The sequence below is a fragment of the Hyperolius riggenbachi genome, chromosome 2, assembly GCF_040937935.1.
Source record: "Hyperolius riggenbachi isolate aHypRig1 chromosome 2, aHypRig1.pri, whole genome shotgun sequence".
NCBI classification, from domain to species: Eukaryota; Metazoa; Chordata; class Amphibia; order Anura; family Hyperoliidae; genus Hyperolius; species Hyperolius riggenbachi.
In genome coordinates this window covers 530,138,210-530,156,327 of record NC_090647.1, presented here as the reverse complement: position 1 = coordinate 530,156,327, position 18,118 = coordinate 530,138,210, and the positions used below count along the sequence as shown (strand labels likewise).

Sequence of the window (18,118 nt, the reverse complement as noted above, 5' to 3'; positions counted from 1 at the left end):
CTGCACGCCGTTTGACTGCCTGCCCCAAGACTAAGTCGCTCCCCACACAGCATCTCTGCCCGCAGGCCGGTTGACTGCCTTCTCTGCCACAACCAACAGGGTCCAGGACTCCAGGCGGATTCCTGAATTTTTAAGTCCGCTGATAGCAGCGGCCGCTACACTAATTTTTCTGGTGCGTGTAGATGCCTGCCTAATTTCTCTGGCTGCACTGCGGGTAGCTGCAACAACAAAACAAAGGTCATGTACATGTGCCAATCCCTCTTCGTGATCATTACCTTGCCACGGTGAAGGGGCTTGCGTATCACAATGAAGCAATGACCGCCGGCTATTTGAGTGTCTGGGGGGGGGGGGTTGCTTCATTGTGGACAGGCCAAATTTGATCAGCTGGACAGTTGTTCTATCATTGAGCTACCACAGCCCGACGACCATATGGGCTTGAAAACCGCCATGGCCTGCACTCTGGCCATGGTGCGCTTCAGTTCAACACGGCCGTCACTACGCAAACAGCTGTTTGCGGTGTGTTACACAGTGAGTTTGGTGTGTCAGTGTGAAGCAGAACTCTAATTACACTCTCTGATTGATGTATACACATGCAAGATGTTTGAAAGCACTTTAGGCCTGCAATTTAGCATTCAATGTGATTTCTGCCCTTAAAACGCTGCTTTGCGTCCAATCCGTAATTTTCCCCGGGACTTTTGGCATCTATCCCACTCCGCCATGCCCCCCTCCAGGTGTTAGACCCCTTGAAACATCTTTTCCATCACTTTTGTGGCCAGCATAAATGCTTCTAGTTTTCAAAATTCGCCTCCCCATTGAAGTTTATTGCGGTTTGCGAAAGTTTGCGCGAATCGAACGCTTGGCGAAGGTTCGCGAACCGAAAATCTGATGTTCGGGCCAGCTCTAGAGCCTAAGCACTCTGAGTCCTATGGGAGAAAAGCGCAACAGATAGGTTATTGTATTGTATAGCGGACAGGAGCGGACACAACTGGGTCAGTGGGCTGGGCTCAGACCCTTAATATTAGTAAATGTTACTGATGTTAAACTAAAACTAAACGTAACCCTACCCTCACACAGAACCCTCCCCTATCCAATGCCTAACCTCAAAACGCCCCTTCCTGATCCCTAAAACCCACCTTCCTGATACCTAAACCTAAATTCCGCCCCCCCCCCCCTCCTGACGCCTAATCCTAAAACCACCCTTCCTGACGCCTAACCCTAAACCCCCCCCCTTCCTGACGCCTAACCCTAAAACCGCCCTTCCTGACGCCTAACCCCAACACCCCTCTTCCTGATGCCTAATCCTAACCCCCCTCCTTCCTGACGCCTAACCCTAAACCCCCACCCCCCACAATATTAAGCACCCAAATTTCTGCTTGTGGCTCCAAGTAGCCCATACTTGCATTAGTACCTATGGCAGCACCCAAACTGTTCATTAGCCGCTGACACAAATGTACTGCTTCCGTTTTCGTTAGACTTGTAATGCAATCAAAATTGAAGGTGTGTACCACGCTTTAGCTAAGGCAGAAATTGGTGTCAGGCAGTAGCCATAGCCAAGAGGATAATAATACATTAATTTAAGAATCAAAATTCTAAGTTTTATAACTGAAACAGTTACTAGTAGCAATAGGCTATTTGAAGTCAGGCATGGTTAAATTTTCTTTTAAGAACAGGACTGCAGACACACTAATGCAACATGTTTTGAATAAGCGATTTGGCTTGAAGATACCTTGAAGATGTTGCAACAGGATGCGTGGATCGGGGGCTGGCCCTGGAGCTGCGCAGCCGCACTAACGGCAATGCGGAGTGTGCAGCCAGGGCCGGCGGCCATCTTGATACAGGCAGAGAGCCCGACGCGTGGGGTCGGGAGCCGTCCGGGGGGCTAAGAGCAGCGGGGACCAGGCGGAACGACACGGAGGGCGCGGACGGCGTCCTCCGCGTCCTACAAAGTTACACAGGTATATAACTTTTTTAATGTTTTTTTTTAAACATTTGGCCTCGGAAGTCCTTTAAGTTCAAGGATCATAGGGTGCAGGAACATTAGCCTTACAGGGGTATCACTAGACATCACTGGGCCCTCCTGCCAAACTTTTGATGCCCCGCAACCCTACCAGCTTTATGCACAGGAAAACTGAGAACCAGGGCCGCCATCAGAAATTTTAGGGCCCCTCGCACATTAGGCCTGCCCCCACCCCCCTCCCAGGCCCACCCACTGGCTGCTGTGCCTGCCCACTAGCCACCCCACCCCTGTGCCTGTCAGTAAGAGCTTTCGTAGGATTAAGGATACCTTAGTGGAAAATAAAATAACGGCAGGAGCAGGCATGTTTAGTGGGCTCTCCTCATGCCCACTGCTCCCCCTTCTCCTCTGTCCCCCTCCGTTACTCAGTAGCGACTCCCCAAACTTACTTCCAGGTTGGGGTGGTTGCGGCTTTCCTGCGCAGGCAGTGCTTGGCGAAGGATATCTTTGTATGCATTCACGCAGCTGGGAGGGAGCACTCTGTGCAGGTGCACTACATAGTTGTGATGTCACAACTACATAATGCACCTGTGCAGAGCGCTCCTGGATGTCTGTATAGCAAACTGTGCAGGAGCGGGGAGCGATGGGGAAATACTGTATCCGAGTCAGCCATCCTGACCTGGGAGGGGTTGGGGCCTGGAACAGTGTGTTTAGCGGCTGGGGCGTAGCAATAGGGGTTGCAGAGGTTGCGACCGCATCGTGGCCCTTGGGCCAGAGGGGCCCCATGGGGCCCTCCCTCAAACACAGTATTAGTTCTCTATTGGTCCTGTGCTGGTAGTAATCACTTCTATAGATACTCTAAATACTTGAAATCATTAACAAGCTGTCCCCCATCCCCTTTTTGCACCTCTGACACTGTGGTTGTCCTTGGAAGGTTTTGGTGCGCCATATCAATTGTTATGTAAAGAGTGCTTGGGGGGCCCCATGTAAAACTTGCACCGGGGCCCATAGCTCCTTGGCTACACCACTGTTTAGCGGCCATTTAGAGGCCGCTACAGCCCAAATTAACGCACAGACCATCTCCCAACAGCATCATTAACATTAAAAGATATTTTTTTTTTTTTTACGTTCTCGCCTTGTGGGTCCTTTTTAATGCCAGCGTGTTGAAGGGGCCAGGCCCCCTGGAGGCCCTGGGCCCCTCACTCTAGTGTCAGTTGCGCCCCCCCCCCCCCCCCCCCCCCATGGCTGCCCTGCTGAGAACCAATGCTATTCAATTGGCTAGTGCACACATTAATGCGTTTTTCCCCATGCAGATAAAAACATATAGCAGTGAAGCACTGCAGGCATTTTCTCTATCAATTACATGAGCTTCTGTGATAAAACGTGCATGTTATCACACATACAGACACACATGGGGCATGATTCACTAAACCGTGATTACTTATATATCACAGATGCGCTAGCGTTTTCACATGCATTTTCCTGTTTTGCGTGCCTTTTCGCGTGCAATCGCAAATTTTTCGCACGCAAAACGCTAGCACAGCAGTGATATGAGTTATCACGGTTTAGTGAATCAAGCCCATGGTGTGCAGAAAACGCATGCAGAAAACCGACAGACGAGTGTGCTCCCAGACTCAACGTATTACACTCACTCTGTCCTCCTCTGATTTAGCAGAACTGGCTCTGCAGACTTCTCCAGCGTCACTACAGTACATGGCACTTGAAGAGGGGGTGAAGAGGCTGGGCGCTGTACACAAGAGCCTGCTGCACACTGAGTAGGGACGGTCTACAAATCTTTGTCTACAAAATTGTGAATGCTTCCTTGTCAGTGGCTGAACAGATGCAGTCATTAGAACTATTTTGCAGAGAGCAGAAAGTTATTTCTCTCCATGCCCTTAGTTGTCAGTCTCTCAGGTCAGGGATATAAATTTCTCCCCCAATGGTGTCCCCTGCTGTTGCATCCCTTGCAGGGTCGATTGTTAAGCCCCTGCCCCCAAATCTCCAATCCTAGGTTGCCTGTTGCTTGGGCTCTGTATGTAGAGTTAGTGAAAAATGAATCAGGTATTGTTATTGGTTGCTGTTACAACAGGCAGCTTCTTAACTTGCGTCCTTGTTTTTGCTTTTGTCAGTTTTCATAAATCACCCCCAGGAAGTATATGTCTATGCTGCCCCTCTGCACACTCCCTTGTCATCTCTCTGGGGAAGGGACACCTCTGTTCAGATAAATGTGCATCAGACAGCAGGGAGTCAGCTGGAAGCCTGATTGATGTCACAGTGACCACATTGTCTTTCACACCTCTGCAGGGTGACCTTTATCTTCAGCCAAGAACAGCAGGAAAAGTTGAAACAGTTTGGGGTATGGATGCTGACTGGTGAAGGTTCAATGTGCAAACCGTTTACTGTGCATCTGTGAGAAAGATATTCAATAGTGCGGCCTTCATTTCATTCTTCTCTGCTCTTAAAGGGTACAGCAAGAAGTTTTGAATCAGAATATTACCATTTATAGGCTAACGTATAGGCTACCACACAGTAACTCTCTACTGAATATTTAATAGCCCCACCTAGTGTTTCCACCCCACCCTTTAGATTGTAATGGCCCATACTCACAGGCTACAATTGTCGCCGCAACACGCGGCGGGCGCGTGTTGCGGCGACAGGTCGGTCGTGAGTATAAGGCGTTGCACGGGCGCGCAATTGTCGCTAGTTCGTGTGAGTATGCGGACTAGCGACAGCAACAAGCAGGGAATACCTTGCACTTCCGGCGGGGGGAGGATCAACAGCGACAGCTTCCGCCGCATCAGTTGCCAGGTCCCTCCGCCGTGTGTATGCGGAAGGGACCTGGCGACGAGCCGTCGCCCGGCCTGTCGCGCACACGCTCCCGTGTGATAGCGACAGGCCACAAATGTTGCCCGTGAGTATGGGGCATAAAGCAACATACACACGAGGCACGGATGTCTGCAGTTGCATGGAGACAAGCAACAATTGAAAGTCTCCAGCAACGACAGTTGTATACAAGCGACGATTGCATACACGCGGCAACAACCTGTCTGCAACATAGCGGAAACTGTTGCTCAGCAACCTCTGTCGCAGGTTCACTGAACTGTTGGACTCACAAGAGTTGCTAGAGACTAGCATACACACGACCGCATCGACTTGAGACTAGCGACTGTTCCTGCAACAGCTGTTGCCAAGTCAATCGCCTGGCGACAGCTCTGATTAGCAACAGTTCCTTGCCTCATACACACGGAGGACCTGTCGCTCAGAGCTGGGTCAAGGTCCTCCAGCACCCAAGGCTGAGACACCAAAGTGCGCCCCTCCATCCCTCCCACCCCAGCCGACACACACTGATTGCTATTAGACTAAGAGGGCCACAGGGCCCACAACCTCCCCAACACCTTAATCTCTAGTTATCTGGCTTGCAGTCACTGCTGTGTATCCCCTTTTCCTTATTTCTTTCTGCTTCAAACATATTAGGAATGACAGCTGAATGAATTGTGCGCCCCCTCCTACACTGCGCCCTGAGGCTGGAGCCTCTCCAGCCTATGCCTTGGCCCGGCCCTGCTGTCGCTGCGACATGCGCACGCCATGTGTTTTCAGCAACAGTTGTAGCCCGTGTGTATGGGCCTTAAGCCTCTGGCGGGGTCCTCCATTCCCTAGTGTAATCTACAGGATCATGTGCTCCTGTCCTATGACAGCCTGTACTTGTATTACTGGGCCTACCTAACCAGCCCATATTGCATGATCATGTATTTTGTACAATTTGCATGTATAACTTTGTTCTATGTTGTATAACCTTGTTATGTCTGTCATCCTTGTATCATTGTATATATTTACTGTCCAGCGCTGCGTAATATGTTGGAGCTTTATAAATACAATTACTAACGTAGAGAAAAAGGGGTTCGCTTTCAGCTATGAAAGTGTAACTGTCGGGCATAAAATCAAAAATCAATTCTTTATTTTTATCTGGTGAACAAGTAATAAGGATGCTAACCAGGCAATCCAAAAGCTTTTCTTGTTGATAAATTATCATTCCCCAGTTTACCTGACTCCTGTTTGGTACACACAAAATTTGGTACACAAAAAGGAATTTGCAGGGCATGCTGGGTTGTCCTTTTCTGCTTCTCTACTTCTCCTCAGACTTAAAGGGGCACTACGGCGAAAAATTGAAAATGTAAAATATGTGCAAACATAGACAAATAAAAAGTATGTTTTTTCCAGAGTAAAATGAGCCATAAATTACTTTTCTCCTATGTTGCTGTCGCTTACAGTAGAAGTAGAAGTCTGACAGAAGTGACAGGTTCTCGACTAGTCCATCTCTTCATAGGGGATTCTCAGTAAAGCGTTCATTCTTTGAGATATTCCCTAAAACGGATTTAAACAATGATGCTGGCCAGCTTCCCTGCTTGCTACACAGGTTTTTTTTTGGCAGTTGGTCAGAGCAACTGCCATTCACTAAGTGCTTTTGAAAATAAATAAATCCCTGAGAATCCCCTATAAAGAGATGGACTAGCCCTAAACCTGTCGCTTCTGTCAGACTTCTACTACCTACTGATTGGCTAAAGCCTCTTTCCCTCCTGTTTCCCCCTCCCACACCTCTGTTCCTCTCTGATTGGCCAATATTTCTCCTGCTGAGACAATGCACTTTCTATAGTGAAGGATGGGCAAATCGGGCATAGGGGGAGGAGGGTAAGGGAGTAAATTGCATCAGGATTGGTTTCAAAATAGCCACACTTAAATCCTAAGAATGATTTTCTCTTTTTTTACTGTAGAAAAACGACTAAATTCAAAACGTGGACAGTGCAATACATGTGTTATGTAAGTAGAGCAAGAATTTATCTACTTATATATGTGTTGTTGTTGTTTTTTTCTGAGATAGTAAGCCTGACAGCTCCTTTTAAAGCCTCCATCAGACTAATTCCTGTATACAGCCTGGTAAAAATTGCGCCGCCATAGGCAGCAATAGTAAAAATTGCAATTAGCGGCAATGAACGATAATCATGGCGCTCGATAAAGTATTGTTTAGGCTAGATATCAAGATAGGGGTGCGTTAAGGTTAAGTTTAGGCAGTTGGAGGAGAAGGGCATTGGTTAAGGTTAGACAAGACACAGAACATTTTATATTGCGCTTTTCTCCTGGTGGACTCAAAGCACCAGAGCTGCAGCCACTAGGGTGCGCACTATAGGCAGTAGTAGTGGCAGGGAGTCTTGCACAAGGTCTCCTTACTGAATAGGTGTTGGCTTTGCTGAGATTCCAACCCTGGTCTACTGTGTAAGAAGCAGAGCCCTTACCTGGTACACTATCCAGCCATGACATGCTAGGCACTTGTGGGGGGCAGCACCAGGGGAGGTCCTAATGTTATGGATACGTAGAGGGAGAGCTGTGAAAGTAGGGTTAGGTCATTAGAATATCGGCAGGGGCGTTTCTAGCCTTTTGTCACTCCCGGCAAGTCCTGAACACCCCCCCCCCCCTCTGAGGTACAAACAATCCCCCGATCCTGTCAAATGTAGTTGCACACCCCCTTCCTGCACTACCCCAGCTTAGTGTGTAACTGCAGAGTATAGTACAGCAGAAGCTGTGCTCACACCTCTCCACCAGTGCCAGTGCTGTGCTTCCGCCTGTCCACTCGTCCTAGTGCCTAGCATCTCTTACCACATGTAGTGTGATTACACATTACGTGATGAGAGCCAGCACTAGAGGGAGCAGAAAACAGACAGGATGGTCGCACAGACACAGCACAGGACTCCAGAGGGGAGGTGAGAGCACAGCTTTTGCTGCGCTATACTCTGCCTTTACACACTGGAGGGGGATGGGAACAGATAGTTGGACATGGAGACAGAGGCAGACACAAAGGGGGACACGAGGAGGCACAGTGGGACAGAGGGACTCACACAGCCGGATCCTCCACAAGGCAACTAAGGCAGGTGCCTAGGACCTGGAGAGAGTCTAAGGGCCCGGATTATGCTAATCACCAACAAATCTTGCCAAAAAAGCTAGGGGGCCATCAAGCATGGGCCCAAAGTTGTTGCTTGCCTAGGGCACCATTTCACTTGAATTCATTTCTGGATACACAGGGCAGGGGGACTGAAGGTGGCACAAGGAGACAGAACGAGGCACAAAGGGAGCCGGAAAGAGGCACATGGGGACAGAGGGACACGAGGGGGGGAGAAGTGGCACAAGGAGACAGAGGGAGGCACAAGGGAACAGAAGGAAGTACAAATAAATGTGGCTTTGCACAGGAGGCGTGGCTTCATGTGGGTGGGGTGTAATCAGGGGCATGGCGCCCCTCAGGACCAATAGCACTCATGGCACACACCGTTATCCATATTTCTGAAAGCATTCTTTGTTTACAGCATTGTTTTACACCTGCCTAAAACATTTGCACAGTACTGTATGTGTACACTTATACATATTTGTGCAACATAACATTTTACAACTTATATATATACTTTTGCTAACCCGAACACACAACTACTCAATTCCTCAATGACCTAGTTTGTGAGCTTTGTGATCTTTGACCTCGATAATTTGGCAGCTATTAAATATTACCCTTGAAAATCAATAGGTGGATTTTTATTGCCTTTTTTATGCTCCACCCACGTTTCTGAATATTAATCCCAGTCACCCAGTGACCAACTGTGCAAAGTTTGAGAACCCTGCCATTAACCGTGTAAGAATGGCTGCTGTTTACATTTTCCCAGTGAAATTTGGATTTGTCTCCGCCCACTTTTTGGTTATGGGTATACAAAGTATCCTATATGTTATTCCAGGTAATGTACTATGTGTGCCAAATGTCATTCAAATCCGTTCAGCCATTGCTGCGTGATTAACAAACATCCAAACTTTCGGAACATACAACAATGCGGAGCATAGATACAGTACATTGATTTAGATTCAATTGATGTTTAGATCACCAATACTGATGTTCATTTGATAAATTGCACAGAAACAGGAAACCGGGACCATGCTTGTAATCCACACTGCTGAAAAAGTAGTTCCTGGGTCGCGGCTTAGCTTCCGATTGATGAGAGCGGCATGTAATGGGGGAGGCAAGGAGGACACTGATTGACATTTGCAGGTAAATAGAAGGCTAGCGACAAGCAGATTGTTGCTAGCCTTGTACTATATTTAACGGGGGGGGGGGGGACAGCAGAGCCCGGGGGGACTGGCAGCAGCAGGACACAGAGGCATATCATTGTGCACAGAACATGCCTCTGTGTCCTATTAAGATTTTAAAAACCCGCCTCAGATTCTCTTTAAAGGGGATAATTGAGTTTCTTTTTGTTATTTAAATCTACTTACCTGGGTCTTCCTTCAGCCCCTTGTAAATAGAAGCCCTGGGTAAGTAGATTAAAAAAACAAACAACAAACCTTGGACATTCCCTTTTTAAAGCTGAATTATTGCAAATACCTTCTGTTTTAAAGAGAACCCGAGGTGGGATTTAATGATCTTAGTGGGGCACAGAGGCTGGTTGTGCACACTAACACCAGCCTCTGTTGCCCCATGGTGTGCCTCTATGTCCCCCCTGTGCGCTGCTATACCCCCCGCAGTGCTAGCGACACACAGCGTGTCGCCAGCACAATGTTTACCTATGCCTGTCTGTTATCGTTGCTCCCCCCGCCTCCTCCGTATCGGCGCTACCCGCCCGCGTCCCTTCCCTCCCGCTGATTGGATGGGAAGTGACGCGGGCGGGTAGGGCAAATACGGAGGAGGCGGGGGAGCGGCGCTAACAGACAGGCATAGGTAAACATTGTGCTGGCTCGCTAGCACTGCGGGGGGTATAGCGGCGCGCAGGGGGGACATAGAGGCACACCATGGGGCAACAGAGGCTGGTGTTAGTGTGCACAACCAGCCTCTGTGCCCCACTAAGATCATTAAATCCCACCTCGGGTTCTCTTTAAGAAAGCAAATCACACTAAGCGTTGCTTTTTAGTAGGAGGGCTTTTCGGTCTCTTTTAGCCCCCTATAATTTCCTAGTGGTTTGGGTCACCCTGAGCTGCTTGTTTACTGTCATACTGTATATGAAATACAATTAAACAACTGGGACAGTCCATTAGTAGAGATTATACTGTATATACATATTACAGAAGAGCAGTACTGCAAAGAACTCTTGAGGACTCTTGATTGTACAAGTCCCTCTAGTGGCTTTAGATAGTTACACATCCACTATACTGAGATGTGCAGAATATTGCTTTATTAAAAAAAAAAAAAAAAAAGGGATATCAACTTTTTTTTTCTTTTCAGAAAGTGTAATCTATACAGTGTGAAATTATTTTCAGCAAACTTTTTTTTTTTTTTTTTTTTGGTATACCAGAAAAACAGTAACATTTTAACATGACAGCTAACCAGATTAAATTATAACATCATCCATCATTGTCTTAATTAGTTGAAAAATTATATAATGTTATTGTAAATGTTTCTACTACTGTTGGAGGTGTAATTTTTGAGCTATTCTAATTTATTAAGTAGCTATTTTTTATTTTGCCTTGGTTCTGCGATAATTCAGCAGAGATGGTTGATATAGTGGTGTAACCCATCCCACAGTGTGATGTCACAACCATGGTCCTGACTGAGTCCTGACAGTTTGCTGCCTATGAAACTTGTTGCATTGTGGTAAATCAGTGTAACGGTTGGGTGTAGCAACTCAGATATCTGATTATATGGTGATCTGCAGAATCACCAATAATGCAGACGCTATACCTGATTATGTGGTGATCTGCAGAATCACCAATAATACTGGTATAGCTACAAGGATGCTAAGTGTGTAGTGCTTGGTGCAACCGTAACTCAATAGTTTAGCTGAACCTTACCAGAGGAGCTGGTAAGGTACTATCAGTACTGGAGACTGTATAGTTTCGATAGACCTTTCCAGAGGGGCTGGGAAGGCACCCACAGAAACAGTACGACAACAAGGAATCAGGAGAAACCTCTCCAGAAGAGCTGGAGAACACTAGCCATAAAGATAGCAAGGAAATGAGCAGCGCTACTTAAAAACAGGCAAGTGCCTACCTGCAAAAGGGTGCAAGCCCCACTTGTGGGATATAATACACACCGAGCATACACATGACCTGTCTACCACTGGAGGAGGATGTTAGTTTCCTGTAACAGCTTGCATGCAACCTATTAAGTACTCGTCCCTCCCACTGCGAAGAAGTCGATCCTCCATGGGAGGGGCCTAACACTAACTAAATCCTAACCTATGTATATGCATAGCCTGGGTGCGGCTAATCAAATAAAATCAAAAATTGAAAATTGCGCAAAAGGTGGATCAGCGCAACACCAGGCCGCCTCCGAATGGCCTCCAATCAGAGGTGCGCTGAGCCTCCCAGAAACTACAAACGCACCTTGAACCCAAAGAGAAGCTCTGCATATACACCAAAAGCATGGCTGTTAAGTGGGAGCAGCTGACCAAAAACGAAACAAATTAGTACATAGCAAGGAAATGAACAGCGCTACTTAAAAACAGGCAAGTGCCTACCTGCAAAAAAGTGCAAGCCCCACTTGTGGGATATAATACACACCGAGCATACACATGACCTGTCTACCACTGGAGGAGGATGTTAGTTTCCTGTAACAGCTTTTGGTCAGCTGCTGTATATGCAGAGATTCTGTTTGGGTTCAAGGTGCGTTTGTAGTTTCTGGGGGGGCTCAGCGCACCTCTGATTGGAGGCCATTCGGAGGCGGCCTGGTGTTCCGCTGATCCACCTTTTGCGCAATTTTCAATTTTCGATTTTATTTGATTAGCCGCACCCAGGCTATACATATACATAGGTTAGGATTTAGTTAGTGTTAGGCCCCTCCCATGGAGAATCGACTTCTTCGCAGTGGGAGGGACGAGTACTTAATAGGTTGCATGCAAGCTGTTACAGGAAACTAACATCCTCCTCCAGTGGTAGACAGGTCATGTGTATGCTCGTGTGTATTATATCCCACAAGTGGGGCTTGCACTCTTTAGCAGGTAGGCACTTGCCTGTTTTTAAGTAGCGCTGTTCATTTCCTTGCTATGTACTAAATTGTTTCGTTTTTGGTCAGCTGCTCCCATTTAACAGCCATGCTTTTGGTGTATATGCAGAGCTTCTGTTTGTAGTTTCTGGGGGGGCTCAGCGCACCTCTGATTGGAGGCCATTCGGAGACGGCCTGGTGTTGCGCTGATCCACCTTTTGCGCAATTAGCCATAAAGCTAACTGGATAGTTTGGCGAAGCCTTACCAGAGGAGCTGGTAAGGCACTATCAGTTAAGTGACAATCTAAGGAGAGCAGACCTTTCCAGAGGTGCTGGAAAGGTAATAGCACACCTCACCAGTGGCGAGGGCCCACTGGTGAGTAGAATGGTCAGACAGGCTAAGTTCGGCAACAGAGAGACAGTATCAGTACAGAAATCAGAAGGCAGAAGAGTAATCAATAATCAGGCAAGGAGTTCAGTAACTTTAGGCAGATAGGCAGAAGTACAGAATCAGTAAGCTAACACAAAGTCAGAGTATAGCTAGTGGTGACATTTTTACTGCTGGCAGGTGAAGTCACTGGAAGGAGATGCTGCTTGCTTTTTTGGCAGTTGGAAACAGCTGTTATTTCCCACAATGCAACAAGGCTCCCACAGTGTGATGTCAGAACCATGGTCCTGACATCACACAGTGGGAGGGGTTTCAACACAAAATCAGCCATACAGAGCCCCCTGATGAACCGTTTAAGAAAAGGAATAGATTTCTCATGGGAAAGGGGGTATCAGCTACTGATTGGGATGAAGTTCAATTCTTGGTTACGGTTTCTCTTTAAACGGGCTTAGGTCTACTAGTTCCTGAATAGAAATTGTTTTTCAGGCAACTATTGAAATGCTGGTCATTTCTGGAATTGCTACTTTCATAAGCACCTCAGCATGTGCAGCATATATAAACTCAGTAGCTTATCAATAGTACTGTTTGTAGTTTTGACATACACTTTTCATTCTGTTTACGTATTTCCTCATTACATGCTCAGCTAGACCTGCCCCCGGGATTGTGGCAGGTGTGCTGTAAATTCATTCTCACTCCTGTAACGCCAGTTATTTGGAAATAAATGGCGTTGCCGGCGTTAGTTCATCTCCCGTCTTGCTGTGGACTGCAGGCGGAGTTAATACCTTCTGGTGAATTCCGAGCACATTTGGAGAAGCGTGGAACCCTCCCTATCTGCCTAATGAAGCACAGGATTCAAATATGTCCTTCATATGCTTCAGTCATTAATCATTAGACTTTAATTTCCACTCCAAAGTGCCTTATTTAACCCTCACACCGGAAATTGGTGAGGTGATGTGAGGACGTGGTGACACTGGCCGGCACCTCCGCACGACATGGGGGAATCGTCTATCCATCAGACTCGAGTCGCATGCACCAATGTGTTGAGTTAGAACAGATAATATTTATATGGTTATCAGCTTATAGTAACAGTAGTGCTACTGTCAGTGGGGTTGATTCATCATTAAGCTGTGCTGCTTTAGCAATGATGGAACCATCATAATTTTTTTTTTTTTTTTTTTAATGCTGTGTTGTTTTTCCTCCATGCCTTATGCCCCTTGTTATGCCCAAATAACTCAATTTTAGTTTCATCATCAGTCCACAGCACCTTATTCCAAAATGAAGCTGTCTCGTCCAAATGTGCTTTAGCATACCTCAAGCGGCTCTGTTTGTGCTGTAGGCAGAGAAAAGGCTCCCTCTGCATCACTCTCCCATACAGCATCTCCTTGTGTAAAGTGCGCTGAATGGTTAAACGATGCACAGTGACTTCATCTGCAGCAAGTTGATGTTGTAGGTCTTTGGTGCTGGTCTGTGGGTTGGGAATGGTGTTCTCACCATTTGACACTTCTGTTTATCCGAGATTTTTCTTGGTCTGCCACTTCCAGCCTTAACTTGAACTGAGCCTGTGGTCTTCCCATTTCCTTAGTATGTTCCTAACTGGGGAAACAGAAAGCTGAAATCTCTGAGACAGCTTTCTGTATCCTTCCCCTAAATCATAATGGTGAAAAATCTTTGTCTTCAGGTCGTTTGAGAGTTGTTTTGAGACCACCCATGTTGCTACTCTTCTGAAAAAATTAAGAGGAGGGCAACTTACAATTGACCCCCTTAAATACTCTTTCTCATAATTGCATTCACCTGTCTATTTACTCGAGTATAAGGCGATCCGAGTATAAGCCAACCCCCCAACTTTTCCATAAAAAAGAACTGGGGAAAATGACTGACTTGTGTATAAGCCAAGGGTACGAAATGCACCAGCTACTGACCCATCTGCACAACATTACACCATCAAATATCTATTAAAAAGCTCATTTTAAAAACCAACTAAGACAATATTGAAAACATTTTATGGAATTAAGTATACTGTGCAGGTGTTAATACTATTTACATTCAATCAGGGCCTTCATTTAAACATCAAGTTTAGAAAGCCATAGGCGACATGTAGGCATCTTTTATAATATTTAAAGGATTGTTTAATTATGTTATAGATCCACTTGTGCTTGCCTGGATGTTTGGATTAGACTCATGTCCTTTTGGCTGTATTGATCCCTCTCTGAGTGCCTTTTCCCTGCACCAATGGCACAGGGGAGCAGTGTGGGGACAGTAGTAAAAGCATTGTGTGCGCTTTGTGCCATGCCGTCCCCCGTCCCCCCCCCCTCCGTGATAGAGCGCATGCTAATTTACACAGTGAGGTGATGCCTTCTCGTGCTGCTCTCACCTCTGTCTGGTCCCCATTCTACTTTTCCTTTAGTTTTTCTAGCTCTTCCATCCACTTGTACCGGTCTCTCTCTTTCACGCTGTCAGCAGTACAGAGATCCATCTCGTCGGGGCGGTGCGCAGCCAGGAACTTCATAGTCTCGTTGCTATGATGCCATATAGCGGCGCCTCTAACAACGTGCAGCAATGAGACTATGACGTTCCTGGCGGTGCACTGTCCCGACAAGACCGGATCTCTGTGCTGCTGACAGCACAAAAGAGAGAGACTGGTACAAGGGGATGGAAGAGCTAGAAAAACTGAAAAGTGGAATGGGGACCAGACAGAGGTGAGAGCAGCACGAGAAGGCATCACCTCACTGTGTAAATTAGCATGCGCTCTATCACGGAGGGTGGCGGCTGCACATTACAAAGCACACACAGCTATTACTACTGTCCCCGCACTGCTCTGCTGTGCCATTGGCGAAGGGAGAAGGCACCTGGAGCAGGCACTCTGAGGGGGGGGTCACAGTAACTTGTATATGACTCGAGTATAAACCGAGCCCCCCACTTTTGGGCCACTTTTTTGGGTCCAAAAAATTCGGCTTATACTCGAGTATATATGGTAGGTCAGGGGTCACTGAGCTTACAAAGACAATTTAAGTTCCAATAATTTTGTTCTAAAGGTTTTGGAATCAATAATAAATGCCCAAATTTATGCACCTGCCTAATTTTATTCAAACAATTACTGCGCACTTTCTGTAAATAAATAAACTTCATTTCACTTCACAAATATCACTGTATGTCTCCTATATGATATATTTAACTGACATTTTTTTACGTAACATCCAATGATTTATACAGGAAAATCATGACGATTAACAAGGTTGCCCAAACTTGCGCATCCCACTGTATGGCAGCCTTCATATTACTTTTGTTGAAGTTGTCCTTTAAATCTCCCGCTCCCGGGTGTCTCAGTAGAAACCCAAAGGACCACTTCTGGAGACTTATTGCCACACCCTAACGCCAGGAGAAAGCGTTGATGCCGAAGTAAAGAATTCGTTAAAATAAACTCAGCAGTCAGGGGTGAGAGCGGCTCGTGATTTCATAATTTAATTTCACGATTTGAAGTTTCAAGGCAGCGCTTTACGCGAAAAGCCCAAAGAAAACAAACTCGGTGTCAAAGAATTGGCGTGAAGCAAATGATTTCTGACACATAATCCATTGACACACAGAGCGGCGATGATGGCTCCCGCCTCATTCTGACACACTGACTGGATTTGGCTGTTTTATTAGGGAACAGGGAACTGCTGGGGAGATTAGCAGGCAGGCTTGCTCTAAACTAGACGGTGCTGGAGGTGGCAGCAATACGCTTCCTTGCAAAGCCAGGCAGAGGGGGAGGAAAAAAAAACCAACAGACGCCACGAGGGGTTAAACAGGCAAAGTATGATTAAAAAGTAACAGTGTTGAAATGCTAAAACAAAATGTTCAGTGAAACATTGGGTGAGCTTTGTAGTCTGCAGGAAATGATGTGGTCCACATTAAGATGGATTTATCTGCCATATCTCCGCAATGAGAATACACTGTTACCAAATTAATGGGGCTGTGTGTGTGATCGGGAGAGACTCGCAGAATGTCTAAGCGAGCGCGGGGTTTATATGTCACATAAATCTGCAGGTTTCTCTTGCATATGCCTGGGAATAATTCTCCTGCCGACTGGCGGTGCGCAGTGCCGCTGCCAGACACGCTTCTCTACCGTCATGGTTGTTTACAGCATCGCCGTGCTAGCCGGAAAAGGCAGCTGGCTGCAGAAGCATCAAAGCTGAAATGCAGACCGACTGATTTGTAACTTCTGCCCAGCCAATCATGTGGGTCACATGACTGAAAAAACACAGCAAAAGCAAGTTACCTTTCTGCTTTTTCAGTTGTGGAACAAAGCCCCTCCTCCTGCCACTTGATTGGCCAGAGTGGAGAAGCAGCACAAGGATGAGTCCCCTCCCCCTCTTATAATCAAGCGTCCACTCTTATGCCTAGTACACATCATACAATTTACTGTAATGCTGGGAATAGACCATACAATTTTCTGTTAGATTCTTCTGTTAGATTTTTCTGTTAGATTTTCTGTTGGAATGCATAATTTAGATTATTTTCTGTAGAGAATGGTCATTATCTCTGGTGCATTGTCTTCTGGTTATCTCCTGCTGAGTAGAACAATTGCTCGGCAGATAGATGGTAAGATAGATACATTTCCAACATGTTGAAGTTTATTTATCTGGCAGGTAAATCTAACAGAAAATTGTATGGTGTATTCCCAGCACTATGCCGGGCATACACGGCGAGATAATGCGCCGGTATCGAGCCAGCGGCTCGTCCGCGCGGATTGATCCCCGCTTGTCCCCGCCGGCGCTTCTTATCAGCCGCTCGATTCCCCGCTATTGTCCGCCAGCGGGGATCGAGTGGGCGGGGATCGAGCAGGGTCATCGGACCAGCTGAATATTATCAGCTCCTGGCATCAGCTGCTCGATACACGGTACAGAAACGTACCGTGTATCCCCAGCATTAGATTTTCTGTTAGAAGCCAGATAAATAAATCATTTCCAACATATCTATCTATCTGCCAAGCAATTAGGCATTGTTCTACTCAGCAGGAGATAACCAGAAGACAATGCACCAGAGATAATGACCAGTCTCTACCAGTACTTTACAGAAAATAATCTAATCACAGAAAATCTAATGCTGGGCATAGACGGTTCGTTTATGCGCCGGTATCGAGCCAGTGATGCCGACACGTCACCGCTCGTCTGCGCGTGCGAGCGGATCGATCCCCGCGGGCACTTCCTTATCAGCGTTTCGTTTCTACCATTGTCTGCCCGCGGGGATCGAGCGCAGTATCCACCCGCCGCGGTGATCGGACAGGTTGAATATTATCAATCGAGCCATCAGCGGCTTGATTGATAATCTAAAACGAACCGTCTATGCCCAGCATAATAGAAAAATCGAACAGAAAATTGTATGGTGTGTACTAGGCATAAGGGTCCATTCCGGGCCCATTCACAATTGCTGATTGCAAAACGCGTTTTGCTCTGGTGTCTAACATTCACACCTGATTTTTTAGTGATCGCGTTTTGCGCTTCTATAGCACTGAAACGCGATCGCCGGGAAATCGCCTAAAAATGGTGCAGGCTACGCGTTTGCGTTTAGCGTTTTTAGGCGATTTGCGGCGAATTAGCGCAAATCTCCCAAATGAGAACGGGCCCATAGACTTTTATTACCCTAGCTAGCGTTTGAGCGTTTTGCCAAAATCGCCGGCAAAACGCTCAAGTGTGAATGGGCCCTCACACTTGTCCTAGAGTTTCCTGCGTATGATCTTCCTCATGCTGGAATCTGCGTTGCAGCTTGTTGGGGCTGTTTGGGTATTTTTTGAAATAACATACTATTTTGTGGGTTTTTATGGACATTTGTGTGCAAAGTTTAAATTCTTCTATTTGTC

The 18,118-nt window shown here is 46.6% G+C and overlaps 1 protein-coding gene across 10 annotated transcripts in view; it reads left to right on the top strand.

Moving 5' to 3' along the window:
• Positions 1-18,118, top strand: part of EPHA6 (EPH receptor A6) — a 1,277,595-nt gene that overhangs the window by 23,734 nt on the left and 1,235,743 nt on the right. For 3 of the 10 annotated variants that reach the window (XM_068270650.1, XM_068270649.1, XM_068270657.1), the window contains exon 2: positions 6,724-6,769. The exons of the other annotated variants lie outside the window; for them this stretch is intronic. The gene's annotated coding sequence lies outside the window, so the exon portion shown is untranslated. The remainder of the gene's footprint in view (positions 1-6,723; positions 6,770-18,118) is intronic. 10 annotated transcript variants of the gene reach the window in all.